This window comes from Mastomys coucha, chromosome X (assembly GCF_008632895.1).
Source record: "Mastomys coucha isolate ucsf_1 chromosome X, UCSF_Mcou_1, whole genome shotgun sequence".
Taxonomy (NCBI): Eukaryota; Metazoa; Chordata; class Mammalia; order Rodentia; family Muridae; genus Mastomys; species Mastomys coucha.
Window position 1 is genome coordinate 60433725 of NC_045030.1, and position 20056 is coordinate 60453780.

General features: G+C 41.4%; 1 protein-coding gene and 1 non-coding gene across 3 annotated transcripts in view; both read left to right on the plus strand.

Moving 5' to 3' along the window:
• Fhl1 (four and a half LIM domains 1) overlaps nt 1-20056 on the plus strand; it is a 55458-nt gene that overhangs the window by 665 nt on the left and 34737 nt on the right. For both annotated transcript variants that reach the window (XM_031361420.1, XM_031361699.1), the window contains exon 2: nt 18326-18382. The gene's annotated coding sequence lies outside the window, so the exon portion shown is untranslated. The remainder of the gene's footprint in view (nt 1-18325; nt 18383-20056) is intronic.
• On the plus strand, nt 14542-14647 carry LOC116095981. The gene has a single exon (XR_004120790.1). It is a non-coding gene; the product is annotated as a U6 spliceosomal RNA (small nuclear RNA).

Consider the following 20056-nt stretch of genomic DNA (forward strand, 5'->3'; position numbering starts at 1 on the left):
ACGGGGGCGGGGGGGCTTCATTGGTTTTTACATTAAGGATAGCGCCTGTTGGGCAGAGGAGGAAGGTGGAACCTGCCTTGGGTCGTGGAGATGTTGAGGGAGCTGCTGTGCTCCCTTTGGGGATGCTGGGGGCAGTGGGAGGACGGGAGTGCAAGGAGAATGGTGAGTGAGGGAGAAGGCTGGTCTGGTTCTGCTCTGAGGGGAATGGCAGTGATATGGGGAATGGGGGTGGGGAGAGGGGACTGCTTTTCGGCTTCAGCGTGGAGGCAAGTGGAAGGTTCTAGCACTTAGGTTGAACCTTGGCAAAGTGGGTTAGGGAGATTGCTGGGTGTGACCTTTCAATTTCAGAAAGCTTAAAATTCCCACTAGATGCTGTCCTGGGCTTCTGGGAAGAGGTTTCTGCTTTTGAAGTTCCCATTGCTTAGTCTTCCACAACTGGGTAGAGGTTTGAATGAGAAAGGCTAAGGGAACAGCGAATGTGCTGTTTATTTTCTGCATTTGGGCCTTTCAAGTTTCTTAGGTTCATTCTAATTACAACGACCCCCACCCCTGCACGCACGCGCGCGCACGCGCGCGCGCGCACACACACACACACACACAACTAGGGTAGCACTTTGGGAACAGGAGACAAGAAAGTGTATGAATGTGATTTCAGATTTGGTTCTTGAATTTCCTGAAGGGCCAGAGTTCTGTGGTAGAAACGCAGCAAGAGTGGAACACACATCTTTGCTGGAAAGCCTCTGTTCTCTTCTTTTAAATTATGCCATTGGGACTATCTGAGCCTCTTTTGATTTGAATTTGGAATAGATCCAGTTTTCCTAATTGGAGCTATCATTTTGTAATTGCTTGTAATTCTCCATGTTATCAAATGTATTTCAAGTTTATAGAATACTGGGAATATTTTTGTTATCTTGATTAAGGCCGTTTAAATATAAATATAATGTTCCATGGAAATGAGAACGTTTACAGAGTAGCACAAGTTTAAATTATGGGCCATGTGGAATTGTGTAAGGAGTTCTCATCCTTGCCCATCCCCAGGAACTGGCTACTCTCCATTCCACACTCTTGAAAAGGGATTGGGGTTGGTAATTTTGTCTTTGGAAATGCGTGCCCATATTTGCTTAAGAAGAATATGCATTCAAAAGCTATGGGCCTTAAATGTGGTAAGAATATAATGCTTCCCTGATTCGGTTACATAAGGTTCCAATCTAGTCTACCTTCAGTCTTTAAAAACATGTATTTAATATTTTTAAGGGCAAATAGAATCTTTATGCAACAGGAAATTTGTTAGATAGGCCATGATTTGTACCAACCACCACATAGTATGTTAGTAAGTGCTCATTCTACTACTGCTGTATAGAATCTGTAACCATACATGGCTTTCGGAATTCTAGGCTTCCATTCCAATATTTAATCTTTTTGGAGAAGGAAAACATTTTTAAAACAAGTCTAGATTGGGGGATGAAGTTTTTAAAAAGTGGAATATGCAGATTGGTAAAATACTTCTTATATGAGTTCTTTGGGGATGATTTAATATATAGTAAATGAATGGGTCACCTGAATAAGATACTGACTTTGTTTGTTGCAAATGTTAAAACTAGCAGTACTACAGGATTAACAAAAATGCATTTGCTTATGCTGTTGCATACTAGTCTACCTTTCTGTGGTGTGTGTTCTGCCCCAGTGCAATAGTGAGACAGAGCATATTTTCACAATCTAATTTTAGCCTGGTGTTTTTTCCACGAGGAATAAGAATGCTGAAGGTGGTGAAAAGGAGGAGTATGTTGGTGGGAAAATGGGCCTTAAGTTGCTCTCTAAACAAAAGGAGCAAAGGGAGTCTTTTACTTGGCTTTTTGAGAACCTGTTGTACAATGGGAGGAAAAAAAGGTGGAGAACTTTCAGAAACTAAGTACGAAGAAGTAATTTCCTGAATCTTAGAGATTTCACTCTGTTATCCATTTCAGAAGTAACTTGTAAATTGAACTTTTGTGTGAGAAACTCGCCATCATCGCACCTTCAGTTTGAAGATTTATTTATTCATTTGCTGTAGTCTTGGAGATGGAACTCAGGGCCTCACGTGTGGGGCAGACGCCTTTATCATGGGGCTACATCCCTAACCAAGTTTAGCCATTAAAAACAAATAATTTGCTGAAGGCACGGCAGCTAATCTCCTGAGGCTTTGCCCGGTTTTCCTAATCTCTTCCTCCTGGTTCTCCTCTTCCCACACCCCTCCTTTCACTCCCACCCCCTGGTGCCAGCAACATTGGCTTTTATAACCTTGTGGGAGTTGAACAAATGTTCCTGCTTGCTTGAATTTTCGTCCTTATCTCCTTGCCTGCTTTCCTTAACTTTTGTCTGAACATTTTGTTGTTGTTGTTGTTGTTGTTGTTAACTGAACTGCCCAGTTGTTTTGATTTGGGATAAAAGAGAGACTATTGTAATTATTTTCTCTTAAGAGATTTTTTTTTCTTTCATCTCCTGTTGAACAGAGCAAAAAACAGTTTCCCTCTCTCTCTCTCTCTCTCTCCCTGGCCCCTTCTCTTTCTGCCTCTGCACCCCTCTCTGCCCCCAGCCCTCTGCCAGGACAGTGCATAATTAAGCAAAATATATGACCATTCCTTTCTCCAACAAACATTTACAGAGTCACTGTGGTGGTGATGGTGGTGGGGTTCTTGTATCTGGTACCCAGATACCGAATATGTAAGAAATGGCTCCTGTTGTTTCTGATGTGATTTAGAAGTATAGACAGTTAATCTGTTGTAAATAATTAAAAGATGTCCAGCCTTTTAAATATCCACATCGCAACTGTGAATGCATTAAACATTCTTCAGTCCTGCAAACAGTGAGATCATTCTTTGTGGGGACTTTGTTTCATTTGGGTAATACAAATACATTTGGATTCAACCCATCTTACTGAAAATATTTACAAAATTGACATATTTATTAAGCATTTGTAGATTTTCCTTTGTTGTATGAAAACTACATAGCATTCAAATGATTTTTGAATATTGTAATTCGAGATGATTTAAAGTATATGGGGAAATATGTGTAGGTTATATGTGACTACTCTGTCATTTTATATGGGAGACTTGATCATCTGTGACTTTTGCTATCTATAGGTAAGTTCTGCAACCGATCTCCAGCTCTCAGTCCTCTTGCCTCTGACTCCTTATTGCCATTCCGCCCATCTTTCTCCTTTTTATTTAGTTAATATAATTGTATTTATGGGATACAGCATGGATCATTGATACATATATATGCAATGCATGAAGATATTTTCTATAAATTAAATGCAACTTATAGGATTTATAGGTGTTTAAATTCACCTTTCTTATTTTCTTTTCTCGAGACAGGTTCTCACTATGTAGCTGTGGCTGTCCTGGAGCTCACTGTGTAGATGGGCTGGCCTAAACACACAGAGATCCACCTGCCTCTGCCTCTGAGTGCTGGGATTAAAGGCATGGCTAAATTTATCTTTCCATTATTGTATAGAGTATTGAAAAGTGAATGACCAGCCTCCCTTCCTGTCACTTAGATTTAAAACATTTTCTGATGCTAAATTGAGGCCCCCAAATTATTTTCCTTTGATCAGTTTTGATTTATACTTGGTCACGGGCGATGGAGCCCAGAAGAGGTCTAGTATTTAATACTAGCTTGATAAGCATTAGATCTTTTTCAGGGTACCCTCTGAGATCTTGAAGGATCCTTCTGTTTGTGGAATGTGCTACAATAGTAGTTTTCATCCCCAGGGAATTTACCACACAGGGGTCACCGGACAATGCCCAGGAGATTTTTTTTTTCTTTTTTGCCAGATGCACTTCCTGGAATCTAGTCATTAGAGGCCAGGGATGTCGCTTAAATATCCTAGAACTCATAGGGCAGCAACCCCAGCATAGATGTGTCCAGCCTGAAGTCTCAGTAATGCCGATGTTGATGTAATTTCCTCTGCAAACACAGGAACACATAATTCCAGGAGAGGAAAGGACAATAGCAGTGTGCTCATGTGACCCCGTAGAGTACTCGGCTGAGCTCATTTGATTAGACTTCAAAGGGACTAGTTCCTGCCCACCAAACTGAATAATTAAAATAACAGCTTGTGTTTATGGCCCTGTGTCCCAGGTACTTGCATACATTACATATTTCTCTTCTTTGCTAAAGGAGGAACTGGGTTCTCACTGCTGGTTAGCCCTTGGAAGAGAAGACAAAAATCTTTTGAAACTTATGGTCTCTCTTGTGGTGGGCATCATTCAAAAATAGTAACTGACACGATTTTTCAATGCTATTGAAGTTCATTAGTATATGTAGACATTCTTATTTGCAAGTTCTTTATAATAAAAAATAGAGCATGGTATTGGAAAAATAAAAATTGCTGTATGTCCCGTTGAGTTTGCGGTTGACCTTAATCAAAGCCAGGGTTGGCCAGGCTTGGAGTAAATAGGAGGGAAGAAGGAAATGGGGAACAGGGAAGTAACTTTAATTATTTTTACCTCACTTCAGGAAGTATGCTAGTTGGGTTGACACCGCCGACCTGGTTTGATCCTCTTACTCAGTTCCCCAGAGTCATGCATGTTTCCTAGTCTGAGTTTGGGGCCAGGCCCAGGCTTGTGCCCTTTAATCCCAGCATTTAGGAGGCAGAGGCAGGCAGAAGTCTGAGTTCCAGGCCAGCCTTGTTAGGGCTACATAGAGAAACCTTGTCTTGAAAACAACAAAGAAGAGTTTGCAGATTGAACAGCTGCTAAGAGCCAGACTTGGGGTTTGAGCCGAGGTTCTATGGCTAAGCTACTGTCCCTGCTGGGAAGGCTGCGGTTGAGTTGATGGACCTGGTAGAGAGGAGAGCCACTTGGTCCTGTGTTGCCAATGGAGTTCGCTGTACTGGCGTTGAGAATAAGGAGGTGAATATTTGTTCTCTTTTCAACTGATGAGAATTGAATTCAATGCGATGTTTGTTTCATCTCCAAAGGAGCTGCAGTGTTTAGTTTGGAGAACTTTATTCTCTTTACTTACCTGAAATTTTAAGGAAGATAATCATAAACCTGGGCCTTATCTACTTTGGCATCCAGCCAGGCACTTTCCCTTCTTTATAACTGCTTTACAGGGCTCACTAATGACAGCATTTAGTTTTCTCTTTTTATACAATTTGAACACTCATACTTGCTATTGGAACTGTTTCTATAATAAATATTAGATTCACACTTGTGTTTTCCATTTGGAGTGTTTTGTTTTGAGAGCCAAATATTTATCTTAACTTTTGATATGTTTTGTTTTAGAGCACAAAAACAGGAGAGATTTTAAAGAACCAGCCCAATAACAATCATATTTTGTCTGGAAAGCAGTTTGTGTGTGTGTGTGTGTGTGTGTGAGACAGTGTGTGACAGAGAGAGACAGAGAGAGGAGTCGAGGAGGGAGAGAGGGTAAAAAAAAGGTCCTCAAGTTTCACTTCATTTACTTTAAGTTGGAAAGGAATTTTCACCGTGATTCTCCAGGGTGAAGGTTCTGGGGGAAAAAAAAGAGTTGTTAAGTTAGATAAAATGCTTGTTTTGATTTCTGTATAGGACTGTCAGCCATGGATTGTGATTACGATAATAATGTCCTAATTCTGACCACAGCAATCAGCCACGTGCTAATCACCCGCTGCGTGCAGGCATGCATGGTGATACTGCCTGGTCTTCCTCCCACCTCCCTGATTGTGATTCGGTTTAGTCTTTGCTGTGTGGGGTATAGAAACGGGGTTTGTGCATGCTAGGCTAGTGAAGTGTATGGACCCACATTCCCCAGACTCAACCCACTAAGTTGGGATAGATGGGAGAGCTGGTAAAACGTGTAAGAATGCAGAATCCTTTCAGCAACTTAGATCTTTCAATGTTAAGATAAGTACTTCTCTGTTATATAGAAAAGCCTTGAGAAGAAAATTAAAAGCATATATGATCTACCATCTAGACCAGTGGTTCTCAACCTGCCTAATGCTGTGACCCTTCAATGCAGTTCATCGTGTGGTGGTGATCCCCAACCATAAAATTATTCCATTGCTACCATAACTTTGCTATGGCAGGGTAAATTATCTGATTTGCAGCCCTCACAGGGGTTGTGATCCACAGATTGAGAACTGCTGATCTAGAAGTTAGTGACAACTAACTTTTTATGAATCTTAAAAATACAGTCAATTTTTCATAGTAGACTCAAGTCCTTTACAAAGTTGCCGATGTAAAACTCCTCTCAGGTTTTCCAAGCTCTCAAAAGAGTGAGTTACTGCTGCACACACACCTAGTCCATCACAACCACATTGCAGGTGGAGGGCGAAAGCCGCTGGGAGGTGGACTTGGCATCTGGCTGCTCCCGTCCTCTAGATAAAGAAGGTAAGAATGACTCGCACAAGTTCCTCTTCCGTCTGCCTGATTAGTGAGGATTTCAATATCAGAAATTCACCCCCTTCCTTTTACAGGTAAGGAAAATGAGGCTCAGTTAATGACAGAATTCTGGCTTGGATTCTTGGTTTTTTTCTAATTGAATTGAATTTTTTTGGTGGCCTGTCCCTCAATATGTCAGGTTTGGGGGCAGGTGAGATAGCTTTTTTTAAAAAAAATTTATTTATTGTGTGTTTGTGAGTACACTGTAGCTGTCTTCAGACACACCCGAAGAGGGCACTGCATCCCATTACAGATGGTTGTGAGTCACCATGTGGGTGTTGCGAATTGAACTCAGGGTCTCTGGAAAAGCAGTCAGTGCTCTTAACCACTGAGCCATCTCTCCAGCCCCAGTGAGATAGCTTTATGATTAAAGGGCTTGCTGTGTAAGCTCAAGGGCCTGAATTCAGTCTCCAGTATGCATGCTATCCCAGCTCTGGGGTGGTGCTTGTAGTCCCAGCCTCTAGGAGACCCCAAGGGGATCTTGAAGGGCTCACTGGCCAGTAAGCCTAGTCTGCCTGGCTAGATCCAGGCATATCAGGTATGCCAGTAAGTGTGAACATGAAAGGCAACTTTAAGACTCTTTGGATGTGGTAGCCTTGAATACCACTATTAAGGCTTCTTCATGAAAAAAAACAAATAAAACAAGATGTCTGTTCTAATTGCAGGATATTTGAAAATTTATAACTGTTTTAGGTAGGTATAATGTTCCAGGTATAATATATGTTCCAGGTAGGAAATTAAGTTACAGTGGATTCTGGCACTCAAAAAAAAAAAAAGTACCCAGGATGGGGCTGGAGAGAGGGCTCAGTGGATAACAATATTTGCTTGCTCTTTCAGAGGACCTGGGATTGGTTCCAAGCACCAATATGGTCACTCATAATTCTCTGTAATTGCAGTCCCTGGGGATTAGATGCCCTCTTCTGGCCTCCTTGGACACAAGGCACTTATGTAGTACATGTACGTTGACGTAATAAAATTCATGAACTAAAAATTAATCTTATCAAAAATAAATAAGTTCTTAGGTCTGGAAAGATGGTTCAGTAGTTCAGAGCAGTTGTAGTTCTCCAGCAGATCTGGGTTCAATTCCCAGCACTGATGTCAGGCAGCTGGTTTATAACCACCTCTAATTCCAGCTCCATGGGAATCAAACCCTTCAAAAATAGATACTCTGGGATCTGTGGGTACCTAGAGTCAAATTAATATGCACATACACCCCCTCCCCACAGAGACACACCCAGGGAAAGGGGGGGGGAGGGAGGGAGGGAGGGAGAGAATGAATGTTAAAAACTAGTTCTTTAGGGTTCCTTGCTTTTCTCCTAGAGGAAGACTTTTTTTTTTCTGTAGCTATTTGGGGCCTCTTCTGTCTGTATGCCCACTGCATGTCTTTTTTACCCTCAGGGTGACTTGTCAGCCCATCTCACTGTGCCCATTTCCTCAGGATCATCCTTGTGGCACATTTGCTAGCCACCGCTTCCGCCTTTCTCTTATCCATATTTGCCACTGTTGTACGTATACTAGATAGACTGGGCTGGGTCCTTTTCTCTACTTTGGATGATTTTCAGGGTAGTGGTAAGGTGAGAAGATGTCGTGTCACCAACTATAGAAATCCCAGTGACAGAGTGAACTGAAAAAGAAGAGCTACATATATTTGTCAATGTGGGAATGCAAAGTAATTTTTTCTTTCTGGCTAGGGTACCAGCTGTAAAGGGTGTGTAATGATGCCTGTGGATACTTCCTGCTGAGCACTGAGTGGGACAAAGGAGAAAATTGTCCCTTTGACTAAGGGTGTATTTGCAAGTACCCTTTGCCCTGGCTCCTCACGGTGCCTGGTAGTGAATATGGCACATCCCCAGCCAATGATCAGCAACTCGTAAGTGTCGAAAGTACATTGAGTCTGTCATCAGAGAGTGAGACATACTGTCTTTTGAACTAGGATAGATACAAAATACAAAGACGGGAGCGTCATGAGGATTTTTTTTTTTTTTTAAGAATGCAGTGCAACCTAAATAAAAGGGCAGCAATCAAAATAAATCTTGGTCATCTCTGCTTGTCAACGTTACGTTTATTTGACCACATAAAATATGGCATATATATTCTAAGATACAAATGTTCCCAAGACATTCTAATTAAAGGAATTCGTACTATCCATGAGGTTGTGCTTTTATGCTTTTTTAAAAGACAGGGTCTCATAGTGAAGCGCAGGCTGGCCGTGAAGCGCAGGCTGGCCGTGAAGCGCAGGCTGGCCGTGAAATGCAGGCTGGCCTTGGCCATCACTGCAGTCCTTTCTGTTGTTGGGAAGTTGAGTGTAAGCTACCTGGAGCCACACACTTTTCAATGTAGTTTTTCTTAAAACATGGTGGCTGGGAATACAGAATGAAGAAGTATAAAACTAACTACGCTTAAGAGTTGCCTTCCACTCGGCTTTCCAGGATGGCTCCTGTTCAGTGTGAGATGTACAATTTGTTGGGAAGATTTTAAGCACTGGCTTGTCAGCGAACTGAGTTCACTGAATCTCTGCACCATTCTTGTTTGTGAAGCTGATAGCTGGCATCTTCCTGGAAGTAAAACCACTTTCCCATGGCTGGGGAGGGGGTGCTGGGGTGAATTTCTCTCCAGGCTTGCCAGAAACCTAGAGAGAGGCGGAGAAGGTGGGGAGGAAAATAGGGAGAGGAACGTAAATTAAAAAGCTCATGATTTTGAATGAACAAAGTGTCAACAATATGTACTATATATGTGTGTGTGTGTGTCTATATATATATATATATATATATATATTAGAGAGAGAACAAGAACCCTGATCAGAGAAGTTTCACATGCTAGACCAAGTCCCTTCTATGCCAGAAGAGATTCAGACTCTTTGAGAGGAAGAACTGAGAAAGAATTTTCCAATGTAGCAAATATATCATACTAAGGAAAGAAACTATAATGGCTATGTTTGTACACACCTGTAGTCCCAGCACTTGGGAGGTGGGGGCAGGAGGGTCATAGGTTTGAGACCAGATAGGGCTACACAGTCTCAACAAAACCAAATCTAGAAGGGGAGACAAGAAATGGAGTCCACACATTAAAAGGAGGTGGTGCAAGTTCATACTTCCAGATAAAGCAGCTGGACTTCTTAGAGGCCTTCTGTATGGAGTGTCATTTCTGTAAGACAAATGACAGCTATCTAAGAGCTCTAATGGAACTACTGTTAGAGTTAGGGTATGTATTTCCTCCTCCCCAACTTTCTCTTATGGCCCTTGCACCTACTGATGATATGTTTTTGTGCAAGAACCCCTTTCTAAACTAGCTTTATAAGTTTGTAGATCCTCCTCTACAGAACCAAACAAAACCTGGAGTCATATCCAAGGTGCAGTCTTTCTGTATTTAAAGCAAAGTAATATTACAGAGGAATCCTTGGTGTGGCTTTTCTGAAACATTTTCCTGGTCACCTCTTAGTAAACTACTTAGCACATAGTTCCATTACATATTTGGACTGAAGGCAAATTCTAGCCAAGCGAGAAGCCATTGTGTTAGCTAGAGCAGTGTACGTTCTTACATTGATCTCCTGAAAAGTCAAATGCTCAAGAACAGGAAAAGTGGGCCACGGCTAGAGCTCAGCAGGAGAGCACGTACTCCAGATTAACAAAGCTCCCAGTTCAGTCCTCAGGGCTGCCAAACAGAAACAAAGAATGCAGCAAATGAAACGATTGAAATTTTGTCTGAAACTTATGGTGAAACAAAGAAAAAAAAGAAGGAAAACATGTTTATTTATATACAGTTGTTACTAAGTGATTATTTTCTGAGAGACTTGTCAGGAGATTTTTTTAAATTATTTTACAAACATGAGAATATACTTGTGCAAACCTAGATGGTGTAGCCTACTATCCATCTTCAATGTATGGTATAGCCTATTGTGTAGAGCTAATAGCTTTAATAGCTAATACCCATAGAGCATTTTATACTGAATATTAGAGACAATTGAAAGAAAATTGTAGGTACTTGTCTGTCTAAATAGAAAAGGTACAGAAGGTAGTTTAGTTGATGACATACTTCTGTATAGTATGAAGATTGGAGTTTTGGGTAACCAACACACACACACACACACACACACACACACACACACACACACACATTCGAGTATAGCGGCACATACTTGCAATTCCAGCATGAAGGCCAGGGGAAGAGGTAACACAGGCCAGTCTCTAGGGCTTGCACACACACTCAGAGCACAGAGAAATCCAGAGGATTCCTTTTTAGCTCAGTGATAATCATAGTTGGAATCATATAATGTCATTGATGGAGATGTGGAGTGGCACATGGTAGTAACACATGTATCTTCAGTATACACACATAGACAGGTTTTTAGTATATTTAGTTGTCATTTCTCATCTGTATTATTGAATTAAGTGAACAATTGTAGCCAGCTGCAATCCATCCCTTTCTCTTTTACTGTCAGAAGAATTCAAAAGTCAGGAAGTGTTTTGCTGCCATTCTATTGATAGTTGTGACCCTAGTCTGTGCCCGCTCCCCTGCCACTCCTGTTTTGCCCTGTGGCTGCCCTCTCTGTCTTCCTTCCTGGTTTTCTCTTTATGTGTCTTTCCTGTCTCCTCATGCTACTTCTTCTGCGCTGCCTCTGCTGTCTCTTAAAAAAGCCATTTCGTAAATGCCCTCAGATAGAGTGGTCAGCAAACAGGAATTCGAGCGAGCATCTTTGGGACAGTGTTTCCGACTTTTCATTTCGTGAGCCAATAAAACTTTGAGACTCCTTTCAAGTTTGGAGCCACACTGGAGGTTGGGGAGTCGTGAAAGCCTGGTATTTAGAGAAGCAAAACAATGTATTTCCTGGGCTACTTTATACAAAGTCTCTGAACAATGAACCAGTAAAACTAAAGAAAGGGTTTATGATATTCCTGCGATGCTTCCTTTAACAATGCCTACATAGTTAACGCATTAGTCAAGGTATCCGCATTTCGTGTTCCTCAGAGTGCACTGACAAGATATTACCCACCCCCAACATCTGTCAACGCCTACAAAATGTAGGGCACAATGCAGGAGCCCTACCCCTCGAATGTGTGTACGTGCATATGACTCACGTGTGTCCTTCTGTAAATTTTAAACCATACTTCTTCACAATCTCTAAGGTAGTATAAATGCTCGGTACCCATTGCTACAAGATTTGGGATAATTATAAGAGAAAACCGTACATACTCCACATGCGTGCAATAGTCTCTCCTGAACCTTTTCCATGCAGAGTTGGTTGAATCTGTGTATGTACAACCTGTGGATGTGGGACATTGGCTTCACCAGGAACGAATGGGGAAGATAGCGGCACTGCTTACAGGGCAGCCATGAGATGGCATCTTCTAGTCCCGTTGACAGTTACTCTCTTGCTTCTTGCTATCTCTAGTTTCCCCTTCCCTTTATTTCCTCTTTATCCTTAGTGTGGTTATTTTGGGATTATCTTTTAAAGAAGTAGGATGGCTCCTGCAGGACAAAAAGATTGGCCAGTGGACCTAAACCATCAGTGTACTGTACTTTATATACTTTTCTTACACTCAGAACTTTATTGCTGTAGTAGTTTCTTCAGTATAAAATGGTAGGCAACTGTTTTCTGACAGGGAATTTGAAAGCAGACATTGTGTCACCTTGTGAATTTGGTTATCAACCCTGCCATGCTTCAGCCCCACATTCGTTTTCTTCATGTGTTTCTCACCATTCCTATAGCAGATAGTGGCAGAGCACATGTGGACATGAAGGCTATGAAGGGGCTGAGTACCTCAGAAAGGGAATCCAGCAAATGCTTAGTCTTAGTAGTGCTTAATCTCAAACACATATGCACGAGTGGGCTATATGCTGTGGAGACCAGTGCCATCAATTTCCAGGCAAGGAGTGGTTGCTATAGTTGGAGATGCTGTTAGCAACACAGCAAGGATGTCATAAAAAGAATATTGAACTGGGTGGGGCAGTATAGGGAGTGGAGAGAGAGAGGAATTTTGAACGCTACCCTAAGGAACATTTGATTTTCTGGGAAGATTATTCCTCCACTGAGGCTTCGCTTTATAAAAAGACAGTCTACTGGATTGTCTAAGCCAAGTGTGAATATTTCAGAGGATGCTACATTCTCTTTTGTCTAAATGAGATGCACAAGGCTAAAATATCCTTAAATGCTCCAGTATTGGGACATTTCATATTTCAGATTAGGGATTCATATGTGATGAAGTCTACACAAGAAAGGGTATAAAACATGTGAAGTGATATATTGGAAAGATTATTCTGACAGCTACATGAAGAAGAGATTTGCCCAACATTTAAAAGTCCAATGAGGAGCTAGAGAAGTAGTTGAGTGGTTACCAGCACTAGGTGATCTTGCAGGACCTGGGTTTAATTCCTAGTACACACATGGGGGCTCATAACCACCTGTAACTCCAGTCCCAGGGGCTCTGACATGATCTTCCTGTGATCATGGCTCCAGGTACATAGGTGATTCAGAGGCTTGAGTGCACAGAGAGGTAACGTTTTTAAAAGTCATATGATGTAATCAGTCTGCTTAACAGACAGCTTGGATTGTGGTGATGGTAAGGAAGAAAAAGTATGAACATTTGTTCCTGAAGAACGAGAAGGGTCTAGTGGTGGTCATGGTCAGGCATTCAGGAGGACTAGTGCTCTGGTACAGCTGTCAGAATTGTCACACGGGCTCTATACAGTCCTCTGTCCTTCATGGCTTTCATTTACCTATAAACTGGGGAGTGGTCTACAGAGAGTTATATAAAATAGAGATTATACATGCCTAAAAAGCTGCCCATAGTCATCATGACAGAGTGGGAAAGTGCTGCTTTTTTTTTTTTTTTTTTAAATAAAAGAATGCTTGGAGTTATGGGAAAGTTGTAAACTTGGCAATGACTAATTCAAGCCTCTCTTGGCCAATTAAGTGAATTTTTATTTTATCATTTGTTTTATTTGGGAGCCACTGTAATGGTCATTGAAAGAACATCTATCTTCTTATTTTTAAAACACAACAAAAATATCATCGAACATTAGGGCAAAGGACAAGAATGTTAAGGTTTTACCTCTTGACTTTAGCAAATATCTGTCACTCCATTTTTCTTGCTGGATTTGACGCGTGCCTTTGTGTGCATTCTTTTGCCAGTGCCTAATAGGTCTAGTTTCCTATCTTCTATTTTAATGGCTCTTGGAATTTGTAAATATTATTCATATTTTAATATTGCAACAAAAGTGGACAAATATATTTTTTTATTCTGTCTTTTGGCTAGAGGTCCCTGAAACTTGTGTGAAGCCATGGGTGTGGAAAGAGCTTCTCCATCTTTAGTCTTGGAATCTGGAATGGCAAGAGGGTTCTTTTCATTCTTCCACATTTTGCTGGTTTAGAGGAAAGACACATCTCTAAACTGCATTGAAAACCTATTAAAGGGCTGGAGTAGTGGCTCAGCAGTTAAAAGTATTGACTGGTCTTCCAGAGGTCCTGAGTTCAATTCCCAGCAACCACGTGGTGGCTCACAACCATCTGTAATGGGATCCGATGCCCTCTTCTGGACTGTCTGAAGACAGCTACAGTAAACCATATACATAAAATAAATACATAAATCTTTTTTAAAAAAAGAAAGAAAACCTATTAAAATAGGTTCACACTTATTCCAATGGAAAGCCTAAAGATGCTCATTGCTCTCACTTTGGGAACTCTGTGCACTTTTTAGTTTTTGAACGAAATCAGTTCTGTAGAAAACTCCGGACTGATTGCAGCTTTAAATCTGTAGCACGTACGACAGGTGCCTTTCAAGAAGAGGACTTATTTGTCCAGAACCTCATAATGGTGATAGAGTTCGCCCTGAATTTTGAAGAGTGCTTAAAGAAACATAGAAGGGTTGAGGAGATAGTTAGTGGATAAAGTGCTTGCCACACTAGTATCTTGACCCAAGTTCGGATCCCTAGACCCCATGTAAAAGATCTAGGCAGGGGTGTAAGTCTGTAATCCCAGTGCTAGGGAGAATGAAGACGAGACTCCCTGGAATTGCTGACTAGCCAGTCTAGCCAGTTGGTGAGCTCTGAGTTTAGTGACTCTGTCTCACAGATTAGAAAGTGACTTTCATGTGTATTCTCCCAAGTGAGCACACCTCCTCACACCCCAAAACTAAAACAAATGCTCAATGAAACGGCATGTGTAGTAAAATTGGAACAATACAGAGGAGATTAGCATGGCCATACACAGTGATGATATGAAAATTTATGAAGCGTTCCAAATTTTTTTTTGGGGGGGGGAAGATCAGGGTTTTTAGATAGGATCTCTTTGTGTAGCCTTGGCTGTCCTGGAACTAGCTTTGCAGACCGGGTCAGCCTTCAAACAATAGAGATCCATCCGCCTCTACCTCCTGAATGCTGGGATTAAAGGCATAGATAAATACATAAATGTAGAAAATTGTATGTAATTATTTTTTAGAGTATCAGATACACTATATACCTAATCTTCTTTAAATAACACAACTTGGGCTGTGGTACATTTACATGACTGAAACATACTTTAAAGGCTGCTTTGCTTATTAATGCTTACTGAATAACTGGTTATGTTGCAGGTCTTATGTTGAAATTACTAAAATAAGTCGTTTCTTATCTGAATCATTTATTCTTAATTATTTTCAGTTCTTCTAGAAGGAGCCAGCAGACTTTCAGCTATATTCATTATTGCATTTTATGGCATCATTGGAAGTATGTTTTGGATGGCACATATGCCAGTGTTTCCGACTCCCACATTAACACAAGTAGGGCAATACATAACAGGGGGGTGAACAAGCAGTCCGAGCCTACTGGTTACAAACATTCCTAATTAAGGGGATACTTGGCTTCACTCCTCTTTGATTTCTTAGGTGGAAGAGAATATCCTGAAGAACATGATTGAGGCATGGTTGCCATGACAATCATATCCAAAGCGTCTGAAAGGAAGCAGCGAATCCATGGAGATCATCCATTTTGGTCGATTCAACTGGCCGTTTAAGTTCATTTCGGCAGCCATTGTCTCTGCATTTTATTTTATTTTTTCACGTAATTCACTAAATTGATTAGAAACTTGGGGATCCTTTAAGCTTGGCTGAAAGTAATGATAGAGTGATAGTCATCAGTGTCTATGGCAACAATACTTTTGTTAAACCCCAGTGTCTTAAACATCATTAAAATGACGTGTCAGGGTCATTAATGGCATTTCTAATTTGACTTACTAATTTGCCAGAATAGGATGATGTCTTTGAAAGCATATACCCTAAAATATTCCAGTCTTGCTTTAGATTACTTTGGTATTATCACATTTACCCAGTGCTTGGCTATCCTCCTGTTTTTTGTTTTGTTTTGTTTTTTGGGGGGGGGTTGTTTGTTTTCTTTTGGCACAATATTGTTGACACAATATTATACATTATGTCTGATCAAAGCCACAGTTATATTGTATGTATTGAAAAGTGCACACAGGCAATACGACCCCTAATGATGTTAAGTGGAACACACTAGAACAGAGAAGAAAGTGAGATGAAGATGCAGATGCAGTTCAAGTCCCACTGTAAATGTTTTCCTGGTCACTGATGAGGAAACTCTGAATTCTGAATTATGGGAGAGCAAATAGCTCTCTCAGGCTCAGTTGGACCCCAGTGTGTGAGCTGTGCCTCCTCTGTCTGAGCCTTTCTCTCTTCTGCCCTCTGGAGGGTGTCAGAGAACATTAGATATGATGCAAGGACTTCTGAAATGGGTAGGCTGGTCTGTGAATAGAAGTCTTCAGCATCTTTGAACTGCTTGTCTGCTGGAAGCGATGGTTGTGTAATCTAATAGTCTGGGAGTAGCAGCAATGTACGTCCTATGCATTTGATTCTTTGCCTTTGTGGGTTTGTTACTATTAGGAAGTTCAGGAAGGGGAGGTTAGGCCTCTAGGGTGGAGCCAGTGTTTCGCCCCACCTTGCATGGATCTGGCAGCCTGTGTGTAAACCAGCTGTAACACGCTGTGTTCTTTCACCGCTGCATGAAAGGGTGTGGCACCTTCTGTGAGAGGCGAGTTCCATATGAGTGGCTGGGAGTAGGAGATGAGACTTTTGTATATATATGCCATGCAGCCTACCTAGAAATAGGAAAGGAGGGCTTTGTGTTTGCCATCATGAAACATGTAAAGCCCTCTAGCACGAACAAAATGTACTCAATAACAATGATGTTGTAGTATTAGAGGATATTTCCTTCTGTGTAGGTAGGAAGGGGAGCCAAAGGGTCCTTCTAAACGGTTCTCTTTCCCACCGACACTGATTGATGTGGCGAACAACAAAAAAGTCCTCATCTGAGTTGTTACTGATTTTCTTTTTTTTTAATTTCTGAGATACTTTGATCTCTTTATATATATATATATATATATACAATATATATATATACAATATATATATATATACAATATATATATAGTATGTATATATATATACACACACACTTTTTTTTCTTGATTTTTTACATCCCAACCTCAGTTACCCCCTCTTTCCTCTCCCCTGATTCCCTCTCCCCACCTCCCCTCTGCCCTCCTTATCCATTCTTTCTCCATTTCTCTTCAGAAAATGTCAGGCCTCCCATGGGTGTCAACCAAACATGGTGTATCAAGTTGCAATAAGACCTCCCTGCTCCCACTGTTGGGAACCCCATAAGAACACCAAGCTGCACATCCATAACATCAGTGCAGAGGACCTAGGTCAGACCCGTGCAGGCTCCCTGGTTGTTCATTCAGTCTCTGTGAGCCCCAGATGAGCCCAGGTTGAAGAACTCTGTCCTTTTTAGTCAACAGTTTGTCCATTTGGACTTCAGAATACTTGTCCTTATCTAAGAGAGTCATCAAGATTTCATAAACAGGTGAATCTGTTAAGTGTGCAAAATGAACTACACTAGCTCCCATCTAGCACACACATGAACTTCAATCTGTAGTCACTGCCTGTTTGATAAGCAGCCTAGAAGTGGTTGTGGGGGTATAGGAGGGAATTCCAAGCCTAGTTGCAAGCTTGGTTTATGTTTGTCCTATTCCCATTGAAACTCCCTGACAGCCTGTTCTGGGTGTGGGAACAAAACAGTTGGCAGCCGATTGTGGTGACACATACCTGTGATGCCAACAGTGGGGGAGGTGGAAGCAGGGGATCCTCAATTTGAAGCTAGCATGGATCACATGGTGAGATCCGTTCTGAAATAAACAAAACCCAAACAGGGACCTCCTTGGGGAGCTGCCATTTTAATTTTACCAGGTTCCCTTTACAAGTGAAAACAGGTAGAAAGTGGGGATTTTATGGGCTCATGAGGCAGCTGCCTGTGTGCAGGGAGGATACCGTCGTGCATTTGTGTCATGGATAGCAGCAGCCAGGGGATACCTCCTTCCTAGTACCACATCACCATCCGTGCAGGGAAGAGTCTGCAGACTAGCCTGCATCCTAATCCTGTTGTGGGTGGGAGATAACCTCATCTCCATGGCAACAGCTATTACTCTGGTGACTTGTGGTCTACACTCTGGATGGATCGGAGCCCTCCTGTGGCAGAATATTCTAAAGATGCTAAAAGAGAAAGGAAGAAAGGTTCAACTAATAAATCTATTCTAAATGACTGAATCATTTGTTTTGATTACCAGCGTGATTGCCAAATGTTAATTTAAAAACTGAACTAGGCCATGAGCTCACTTCCCTAACAATGCTGAGAGTTTGAGCTAATACAGCTTGATAATGAGGGAGCCAGATCCACTGCCAGCGCTAATGTTATATGATAAACAGACATTTGGAGAAGTATGCTGACTATCTTGGCTGTTCTCTGTTAACTCTTCGGGTTGTAAATACAAAAGAGAATGTGTTGCTATGAGTGTTTTTCAAAAGAAAATAATTCTTTTAATTTATGACTTTTCTTCTAAAAAGGTAATTTTGCTATTTTTTTTTCCAATTTAGGCAACTGGTAGCTGTTCTTAGCTGTGCCCAGCCCTTCTGGAACATATCCTGTGTGAGGTGAGAGTTATTAATTGCTATGGTTTCTTATGCTGATCTCTTACTTTCCAATTTTTAGCATTGTACAAAGAGTTTTATTTCTTTGAGAAGTTTAAGAAGATTTATTTTAGTGGGCCCGACCAATATCACTGCTTACCCTAAATATTAGCTCTCTAGGGAATGCATTTTGGAGCAAAAACCTCATTTGCTTTGAATTTGGGAGCATAAAAGTGAAAGTGGCTGGCACTGCAGTAGGGAGCAGGAAAGCTACCTGGGGCAACCACTGATGTGAGTAGAAGGGGTCTCCTCATGGTGACTGGACAAGTGTGTGCCAACCAAGGGCATCAAGCCCAAAGACACTTCCTGTCCTGGGTGAAAGGTGTCAGACCACTCAACCCCAGTGGGAGGAACACCACAGAGTGTTTCTTCTGGGTCATAAGAGCCTGAACCAATGTGCTTTTTTTTTTTTTTTTAATTTGCCTTCAAATTCAGAAGAAGCCATGCTGTATTAGTGCACGTAGCCACACTGCCTGGACAGTCATCCACTATCCACATTGGCTAGACATCCTCTGCTTCTTTCGCCTGGGGGCTGATTTATGTTCTTTGATAATCCAAGCTTGCTTATTTTCCCTCAAGAGACAGGGCATCCATCTGTAAAAATAACTAGAGACATCTAAGAGAGGTCTACTTTAGGTACCATGTAGGAATGACTACTTCCTCTTGGCCCCCAGTCTCTGTGTTCATTCAAGGGACGTGATACTTGGCAGCACAGGACTTGTTGAGCTTTCCAGTCTCGTGCGTGAGAAGTTTGCTGTGGGCACCTTCTCTACCTACGTAAACCTGCTGACTTCTTTTGAATCAATCATTACAGAAACATACAGGCTTACAGTGCTGAATCTTACGTTATTTCTTCAATGCACTGAGCCCCATTGTGTATCAAGCCAGGAGTGTTATGACAAAAGTCAGGTACTTTGGATCTGATGTAGGGCAGCCCTAGATAATTTTCTCTTTACCAGGTAAGGAGACTGAACATGGCTCTGTAAAATATTACCTTGATGATAACATCAAGAAAACCATCAAGGTCCCACGTCCTCTCTGATCCTTGAGCCTACAACTTCTGCTTCCTCTGTTATCGGGCATGAACAAGAGAGTAGGTGGCACTGTTGGAGCAACAGCTGTGCCTGGGACCAGAAGCCCCCAAATGAGAAGAAATGGAAGCTCTGCATTTCACACCCTATTTGAAAGCTCTTTAGGGTCGAATTAAACCATTCAGGAAAATGGAGTTTGCAGTTTCTGCAGGATGGCCAACATTTTAAAATGCTATGTCCCTTTTAAACTTTATACAGCATTTGTCTTCCACAAAGTTTATAATTGTAGGAATTGATATTATTCCATTTGGCTGCCTTCAGTTTATAAAATTATTTGGCACATAGTTGAGCACGACATAATTCTTTACTAGAAAACATTAAAGACTTATGTGTAGGAGTATTTTGCCTACATATGTGTCTATCTGGTCCCTGAGGAAACCAGAAGGGGGCACTAGATTCCTTGTAACTGGATTTACAATCTCTTGTGAGCTGCCACGTGGTTGCTGATCAAACCTGGCTCCTTTAGAAAAGCTGCACAGAGCATGTGTATAGTAGAGGATTGCAATTTGATCATCAGTAGGAGGAGAGGACCTCAGCCCTGTGAAGG